The 8646-nt window shown below is 37.1% G+C and overlaps 1 long non-coding RNA gene across 1 annotated transcript; it reads left to right on the plus strand.

Moving 5' to 3' along the window:
- The first annotated feature begins 945 nt into the window (after positions 1-945).
- Positions 946-3700, plus strand: LOC148268765 (uncharacterized). Its single transcript, XR_015816993.1, has 3 exons — positions 946-1911; positions 2047-2119; positions 3103-3700. It is a non-coding gene; the product is annotated as an uncharacterized LOC148268765 (long non-coding RNA).
- Positions 3701-8646: the final 4946 nt, after the last annotated feature.

Raw genomic sequence — 8646 nt, forward strand, 5'->3', positions numbered from 1 at the left:
ATTAAGAAGTATAAAGTAAAACTTGCTTGTAATCTTCAGTTTCTGAAGTGATTTTCACTAGTTGTAATAGTCCAGTAAAAAATTAGACTCTGAGTTTCGTTTATGAAACTCGGAAGACTGTTTAAAAATTAAAAATAATTTCAAAAGAGGATTTAAAAATAATTAACTTCCATAATCTGTAAAAATAAATTAAATCAAAAATATTAAGAGAAGCAAAAAATTAATAAATAATAAATTAAATTAGGAAAAAATTATAAAGTTAATTAAATTAAAAATAATTAAAGAATATAAAATTAGGTAAATTAATAAAAGAAAGTAATTAAAATAAATATTAGGATAACTAAAAAATAATATTTAAGCCAAATAATAAGTTAAATAAGAATTTAGGAACTTAAACATGAAAAAATCAGAAAAAAGTCGGAGCTTGTTTGGGCCCAAAATGGGATAAAGGGACCTAAATGAACAAATTTTCATAAAATTGAGACTTCATGCAATTTTGAAAAGTCCGAGCACGTCAGTGGGCGACATGGCAACGTGACCAATGGCCTTAGGTCGTGTTGCAGACACGTCGGTAAGAGTGTGCACGCGTGGCCGCCCTTGTGGCAATTTACATAATGTAGAGCCAACGATCTGCTTGCGCGGGGACAAGTTTAATCGTGTGGCCAGAAATCCCTCTCATTGTATTTTTTATGAACGACCTTATTGCGTATGGGCAAACCGATCCGATGGCCAGGATTCGCTTTCATTTGAATAACGATCCAAAGGTCCAGATTGTTTCCTGCCTAATCTGATCGGACGACATAGATCTCTTCTTATTTGAAATTCAAACGAATGGCCTAGATCGCGTGAGATATGATCAAACGGTTGAGATTTCAAATACGCAAAAAAACCCACCCTTTCGCCCTTAATAAAACCCCAGATAGTAGGGTCACGATCTAAGGGCTCCTGATCGAATGACCAGGATGCATTTTTTAATGTGGAAAGATGAAAACGCCCCTCACAAAAATCAACGGTCAAAATCTCCCAAAGGAGATTCGACAGCCAGGAGCTTACGTATTTAATGGAAATACTAATCAGGTTCCCTCATTTGTGGCCAAATCAACTGACAGGTGAAAGAAGAGAGGAGATCTCGCAGCCGCGATCTCCACCCAAAGAAGGTCGCACCGCGAGCCCAAGAGGAGAAGAGAGATTGCCCAACGGTGATCTAGCACGGGTAAGAGGAAAGGAAGAAAAAAAAGGAAGAAGAAGGGGAAGAGACCGAGAGAATAGAGAATGAGGTGGTGCTCGTGGCAAGCAACCGCGAGCGAAGATGGGTAGAGAGAGGAAGAAAAATGAAGATAAGAAAAAAAAGAAGAAGAAAACGGGAACTGAGGGAGAGAGGAGTAGTGGCAATGGCAGCCATGGCCGCATGCATGAGGAAGAAGAAGAAGAAAGGAGGGGAAGAGAGGAAGAAGAAAAAAATTGGGGGAACCGCGAGCGGTGTGGTGTCATGAGCGCGTGGTGCCGCGAGCAGCGTGGTGCCGGGAGCGGAGAAAAAAAAGAAAAGGAGAGGAAAGCTGTAGTTCGGTTACATGCAGGTGGTGGTGTGGGAGGCATGAGCAGCCTAGGCTGTAAGCGGGATATGCCAGTGAACAAAGGAGGCTGCACCGCGACCACCAGAGGGCACTCCGCAGAATCCGTAGGCTCCGGACACGTGTGGTGTTCTACCATTGCGTTTGGAGGTTTTGTGAGAGGCAAAGGCCAGAATCGTGGGATTCGGTGTTTTCCTCGCATATGTTGCGACCCGCCACCGCATGGGGAGATCTTGTGAGCCGATTTGAGTAGTTTGGTCACAGTTCATGTGCTACCATGAATGAAAACATATGGAAGACCAACCCGAGGCTACCCTTGTGCCTCCTCCTGTAACTAGAGGTAAGTCCCCTCCATCCCATGCAGTTTGACCGGTCCAAACTGGTCTCACTGGTTTGAACTGGCCCCAAACCAGTTCTATTGAACCGATCTAGTTGTGTTAGACCGGTTTTAACCGATTTTGGTTTTTCTATGCAGGTTCAAAATCTGCTCCAAGCATCCCTGCGGCGAACTGAGCTATGTTCCTTCGAGATTCCCAAACTGATTCAATGTAGATTCCCCAAATTAATCTTTTAACACCACTTAGTATAAACTAACTCATTATTTTAATTAGTTAGGATTATATTAAATTAAAATAATTAGTTACTAAGATTTAATTTCGTTCATAGAAAATTTTATTAAAGCTATGTACAGTTTCAAGTAGACAAAGTGGAATTAGAAAAAATGGCGTAAAGTGAATGTTAAAGTCTTAATCGTCCAAAATGTTGTAAGTATTCCCCAGTGGGACTACAGGCTATCACACTAGCATCATGGGCTTGTGGAACTCCAAAAGATATATGGGATTTGCTTAATGGTGTAGCTGAGAAAACAAATAGACCTCTTAGATTAGGTTGGATGCATGGTGAAAATTGCTAATCTACCAAAGCTATTTTGGGGTAAAACACTCTACACTACTTGCAACTTAATGAATAGATCTCCATAAGGTCCTTTAGATTTTGATATTCCTTAGAGAGTATGGTCAAAGAAGGATGTCACTTATTCTCATATAAAGGTATGCAGATTATTCATGATTCCAGTTAAAAAATTAGGGTTGTCACAAGGAAAGTATGTTCAACAAGTTCTAAAAAGATTTAATACTAAGAATGCTAAGCCAGTTAGCACACCGCTTGCTAACCACTTCAAACTTAGCAAGAAATCATGTCTTTTTACTGAAAAGAAAAAGGAAGAAATGACAGTTTTTCCTTACTCCCCTATAATTGAGAGTTTGATGTATGCTATGATTTGAACCTGACTAGATATTGCTCATGCTATTGGTTTGGTCAGCAAGTTTCTCTCTAATCTCGATAAGGACCACTGGGAAGTAGTAAAATGGACTTCAGATATTTGAGAGATACTTTTATAATGTACTTATGTCTTGGAGGCTTAGAACCAATTTGATAGTGCCTAAAAATGACATCATTATCCCTTACTTTTGAATTGTTAAACTTGATGGTATGTTATCTGATCCGAGCTATTTTTTATATTTTGTTGCAGGACAAGAGATAAGGACGAAACAAGGAAAAAAAGCATGAAAAGAAGAAGAGTTCGTAAAAAGAGTCATCAGTCTAGAAAAAAAGCCTTGGGCAAGGCTTGGTCTAGTAGATAGACAAATTAGCCTTGGGCAAGGCTAAGAGTCACACACAGTAGTAGATTTAAATTAAAACGTGCGTTTTTTAAATCTGGAAAAGGATATTATTCCAGCAAAGATCTGGGGTCAAAAATCAAGGGAAAAATATTCTGAAAGGCTTGGGATAAGCATAAGATCAAGGAAAATGATCCTAATCAACAAAAGAAGAAAAGTGTAACTCCTTTTCTATAAAAAGGGCGATTGTAAAGAAGAATCATAATCTCTCTTTTTCCCGAAGCCGCACACAGTAGCTTCTGTAATTTTTTATTCTTCTTTATTCTTTCTTCTACCCTTCAAGAGCTCATTTATATTATAAAGTCCACAATGAGTGGCTGATTTATTTTTCTTTTTCCTAGCTGATAAGATCTAGTCAACTCTAACAATGTATTTGTAAGATCTAATCGAATTAATTTGAGTTTTATTTCTGATCCAGTATTTATTTACATCATGCACCTATATGTATTTGTTGTTTTAAATATGTTTGAATAAGATTCGTCATACAAAAAGAGAAACTGCAAGCAACTAGCCAAACTCCTTAAATTCGTAATTATTTAAGTGGTTCTGGCACCAAGTAGTGATCGGTGCCATACTGAGGAGGTAAGTAATCTAGTTGACCGGTTCACACGGATGAATTCGAGGCCGTTGACAAGTTAAATCCTATAGACATTCTCAGGACTTCTTGACAACGAAGAATCAACTAACGAACATTTTTTGGTTAGTTTAGGAATAAGAAAGGATTAGTTGTCAAAAATATTTTCAACAACTATAACTGATTTACCATATTTTGGGTAAAATAAATCCTTGCATCTATGAACAATTACATTACTAGAGCTAGCTATTTCATCAACTAGAAATTCTTCTTATAATTGTTTTAGTTTCTACTTTGTAGTCAAGAGTTTGTTTAATGTTATTTTTCTTATTGTTTATTTTATATTTTGTGTATTAGATTTTACAAAACCCCTCTTATTTACTTTTCATTTGTTGGTCAAGGAAGAAAATTGGTTTTCAATTCCTTGTGGATTCGATCCTTCTTATCACTACTATAATATTGTTTTATTGGCTAATTAAGAATTTATTTTTGGTAGATTTGACACCCATCAAATTTTGGCATCGTCACCGGGGACTTGAGATTAACTAATTATTTTTCTTTTTTATGACTAGAATCGAGGCTTGGTGGATATTTCACAAGAGGTTTTGTTTTGCTAAGCCTTGGGCAAGGGTTACGCAGTATTGAACTCAAGGTGCATCAACAACATAACCCTTGGGCATGGTTTATCTAAATACTTCCAAACTGGGATTCCTATGTCATCATGGCAGAAGCCTTGGGCAAGGCTTCTACTTGATCTGCAAAAAGGCTATGAAGTTTTTGACCTTCAGAAAAGGCCTAAATTGTCGCTCTAAGCCTTGGGCAAGGCTCATGCGATCTTTACAGCCTGGTGACCCACTGGTCCTATGTGCAATTTCTCCTTTGATAACATTCAGCTTTCAGTAATTTATGCAGACCCTCCATCCGTTTTGTACCTTTGTTGATACCTTCTCGCTGTCTTGGTTTTCTATCATTGTTATTCCCGTTTTCTTTGGTACTATTTGCACTGGACTCACCCATTTGCTATATGAGATTGGGTAGATGACTCCGACATCTAGCAACTTCAAGAACTCCTTCTTCATAACCTCCATTATCAATGGGTTTAAATGCCTCTGTGCTTCTTTATTGGGCTTGTTGTCTTCTTCCATTAGAATTTTATGCATCAAAGTGGAAGGTGATATCCCCTTAATGTCTGCTATGTGATGGGTGTCGAATCTACAAAAAATAAAATTACAATTAACTAAAAACATTGAACTGTAGTAGTGGTAAGAAGGGTCGAATCCATAAGGAATCGAAAATCGATTTTCTTTCTTGATCAACAATTGAAAAGTAAAGAAGATAAAGAAGAGGAGGGTTTTATAGAGCTGGTTACTCAAAATATAAAATGAACAATAAGTAAAATAGCATTGAGAAAAATCTCGACTGCAAGTTATAATCTAAGCAGTTATTATAAGGATTCCTAGTTAATGAGATGGCAAACTCCAATAATGTAATTAATTATGGATACAGGGATTAATTTTATTTAAACTATGGCAAACTTGTTATAGTTGTTGGAAATATTTTGACAACCAATCCTTCCTTATTTTTAAACTAGTCAAGAAATGTTCATTGATTGCCCTTTTCGTTGTCAAGTAGTCTTGGGAACATCCACAGGATTTAACTTGCCAGTGTCCTTAAAAACTAGAAGAACCTTATTCAAGTTGCTGGATTCATCTGCGTGAATTGGTCAATTAGATCACTTACCTCCTTAGTGTGGTATTACGTACCAAAATTGCTAAACCAATTATGGATTTGAGTGATTCGGCCAGCTATTTGCAGCTTTTAGACGCGTTCAACAGGCCATGTTCAAACAGATTCAATGTAACAAATATATGTGGATGCAGGAAGTAAATAAAACCAATGATTGAACAAAATGTGAATTAAATCAATCAGATCTCACAAATACATTACTAGAGTTCACCAAATCTCAACTAGAAAAAAATAAATAAATCAGCCACTCATGGTGGACTTTTTGACACAAATGAGTTCTTGGAGAGTAAAGGGAAGAAGAGAGATGGAGAAGGAAAAATCACAAAAGCAACAGGAACTGCTGTGTGCGACGTCGAGGAAAAGAAAGGATGATTCTACTTTGACAACCACCTCTTTTATAACTGACAAGAGTCTAGGGTTTCTTTTTCTTTTCTTTCTTTTATTTACGATCTCGTTCCTTGATTTCAGCATATCCTTATCTTTCCATAATGATTTCCTCATGATTTTTGGCCCTTGGATCACAGCAAGGTGGATATCTCCTTAGATTTTCAAAAGGCTTACCTTTTCTTTAAGCGCACTGCAGGTCGATGTACAAGCCTTGAGCAAGGTTTGTTTCTGTTGCACGTTACCATTTTAAATATAAATTTCACTTTGGCCTTAGCCAAGCCTTAGTGGATCATAACTTGGGTCCTATTCTACTAACTTAGCTGCAAACCATGCCCAAGGGTTAGTTGTGTTTTCCTATTTCTGCTGAAATACAAGCCTTGGGCAAGGGTTGTGTATAGGGGCCATTGCATGCTGCAACTGTGGGGTCTTCACCTTGCCTAAGGCCAAGGCCGTGACAGATGGTAATTCTATAATTTTTGCTCTTACTTCCTGCCATTCTTCCAGACTTTAGGTTCCAACTTCTATCCTGCATCAAAATGGACAGAATAACATAATCAACCAGTAAATAATCCATTTTAGACACACGAATGTAGGTGGCAAGGGTGTTGTTTTTACACCCTATCACTATGATCCACCTGACTATTTCCCTGTGTTCTTAGAGCACTCTGATTGGTCTTTCTTCTTCTGTCTTGCTCAATTTATTGGAGATTATCACTGGACAAGTTTTTACTTCTCCCAAGAACATGTATTTCAGGTGTCCAGACAATGGCTTCAGCTCTAACTTAGGTGCCTGCAAACAGAAAGAGAGAGTCTTATGTGAGAAACAGGAAGATCTATATATGGGGAATTACGTTTTTGCCATTTAAGTGATGCCAACTCAAACACGATCTCCTGCAGATTTTTATCAATGACAGTCTTCCTCCAGAATACCTAAGCTATTAACATTCAAAGCATTACAGAGCATAATATTCAACTCATCACCATGACATAAATCAAAATATTTCTAATTCAAAGAGTCTACGATGTCCACACCATATGCACTTGATAAATTAGTAGGGTACTTCATGACATCATACACATTAAACTTGACTACCTCCCCATCGAATTCCATGGTGATGGTACCATCTTGTTTACCTATTTTAGTTTTGGCAGTGCTGAGGAATGGTCTCCCTAATAAAGGATCTGATGAATTGGGAGATTTATCATCATCCATATCTAGCATGTAGAAATCAACTAGAAGAATGAGATTGTTTACCTAGACTAGCACATCTTCTAAAACTCCTTCGGGGTAAATAACAGACCTATGGACTAGCTGGATAATGATGCCAGTTTCCTTTAACAATCCAGTGTTCAACTTAGAGTATATAGACAATGACGTCACATTTATGGAGGCCCCAAGATCACACATGACCTTTCTTATGCCTAAGGTACTAATTTTACATGAGATGACAAACATACCTTGGTCTTTGCACTTGGGAGGCAGCTTTCTTTGTATGATGGCTAAGACATTCTCTCCACACTCTCTCTTTTGTTGTAGCTTATTTTCTTTTATTTATACATAGCTCCTTTAGAAACTTGGCATAACAGGGTATCTATTTGATCACCTCAAGTAGGGGAAGGTTTACCTCAATCTTGTAGAAAGTCTCTAGGATTTTTCTATCTTCTTTCTCCTTCTTTGTTTTGGTAAATATTTTCAAGAATGGTGGTTTAATTGTGAAAGGTGCCAGTTGATCAGAATCCTATTTTGTTTAGCAAATGTTCTCATCATCAGTTACTTTAGGAGTTTTGCCCAAGGCTTCTAATTTAGTGTACTTTAGCAAGCCTTGTACAAGGCTTGCCCGACAAGAATTTTCTTGCACTTCTTTACCACTCCGCAGTGTGACTGCACTCACATTTAGTATTGAGTTTATTTTTATCTGAGAGGGAAGTTTACCCTTGGACTCCAGTTTGCTCATGGAGGATGCTAGTTGCCTCATTTGGGTCTTAAGATTTTGGATATCAACTCTAGTCTCCTGTTAAAATTGTTGAGTATTAATGGCAAGGGATTTTACTATTTCTTCAAGAGACATACCTTGCTTCAGGGATGCTAATTATTGCTGTGGGGGTGCCTTGTCTAATACTGCTGAAAGTTTTGCTACCTCGGATTATAGGTAAAGTTTGGGTGGTTTCTCCATCCAAGATTGTATGTATTAGAATATGAGTCGTATCTCCTCTACAGCTAGTTTTGGAATCCTCCCACTACATTAACATGCTGCTGGTCATCTTCTTGGAGTTTGAGACACACATCTGCTAGGTGTTCTGATGCGTCCTAAACAACACTAGCAAGTGCACTAGTCATATTAGTAATACAAATATGTGAATCTAAGTATCGTCTCACTAAGACCAAATTTTATAAACTAATTACTACACATAAAACTATTATTTGAGAAATAATGATCGAATCAAAGTAACTTAAAGTAAATTATAAAAATAAATAAAATTTCATAAAGTTAAATAACCACGTTGAATCAAAGATAAATCAATCAATAATGTTAGAGTCCACAATCCCTCTAAACTTGCCTAGATATCAATATTGATAGTTAAATCTGAATTAAGATTGTCAGGTTAATTCTAAAAACTGGTTAACCTTATTTAAAGATAACCTTTGAGATTTAAATGAAACTCTTATTCATATACTAAATAATCCAAT

This window comes from Carica papaya, chromosome 2 (genome assembly GCF_054855325.1).
Source record: "Carica papaya isolate Zhongbai chromosome 2, ASM5485532v1, whole genome shotgun sequence".
Lineage (NCBI taxonomy): Eukaryota > Viridiplantae > Streptophyta > Magnoliopsida > Brassicales > Caricaceae > Carica > Carica papaya.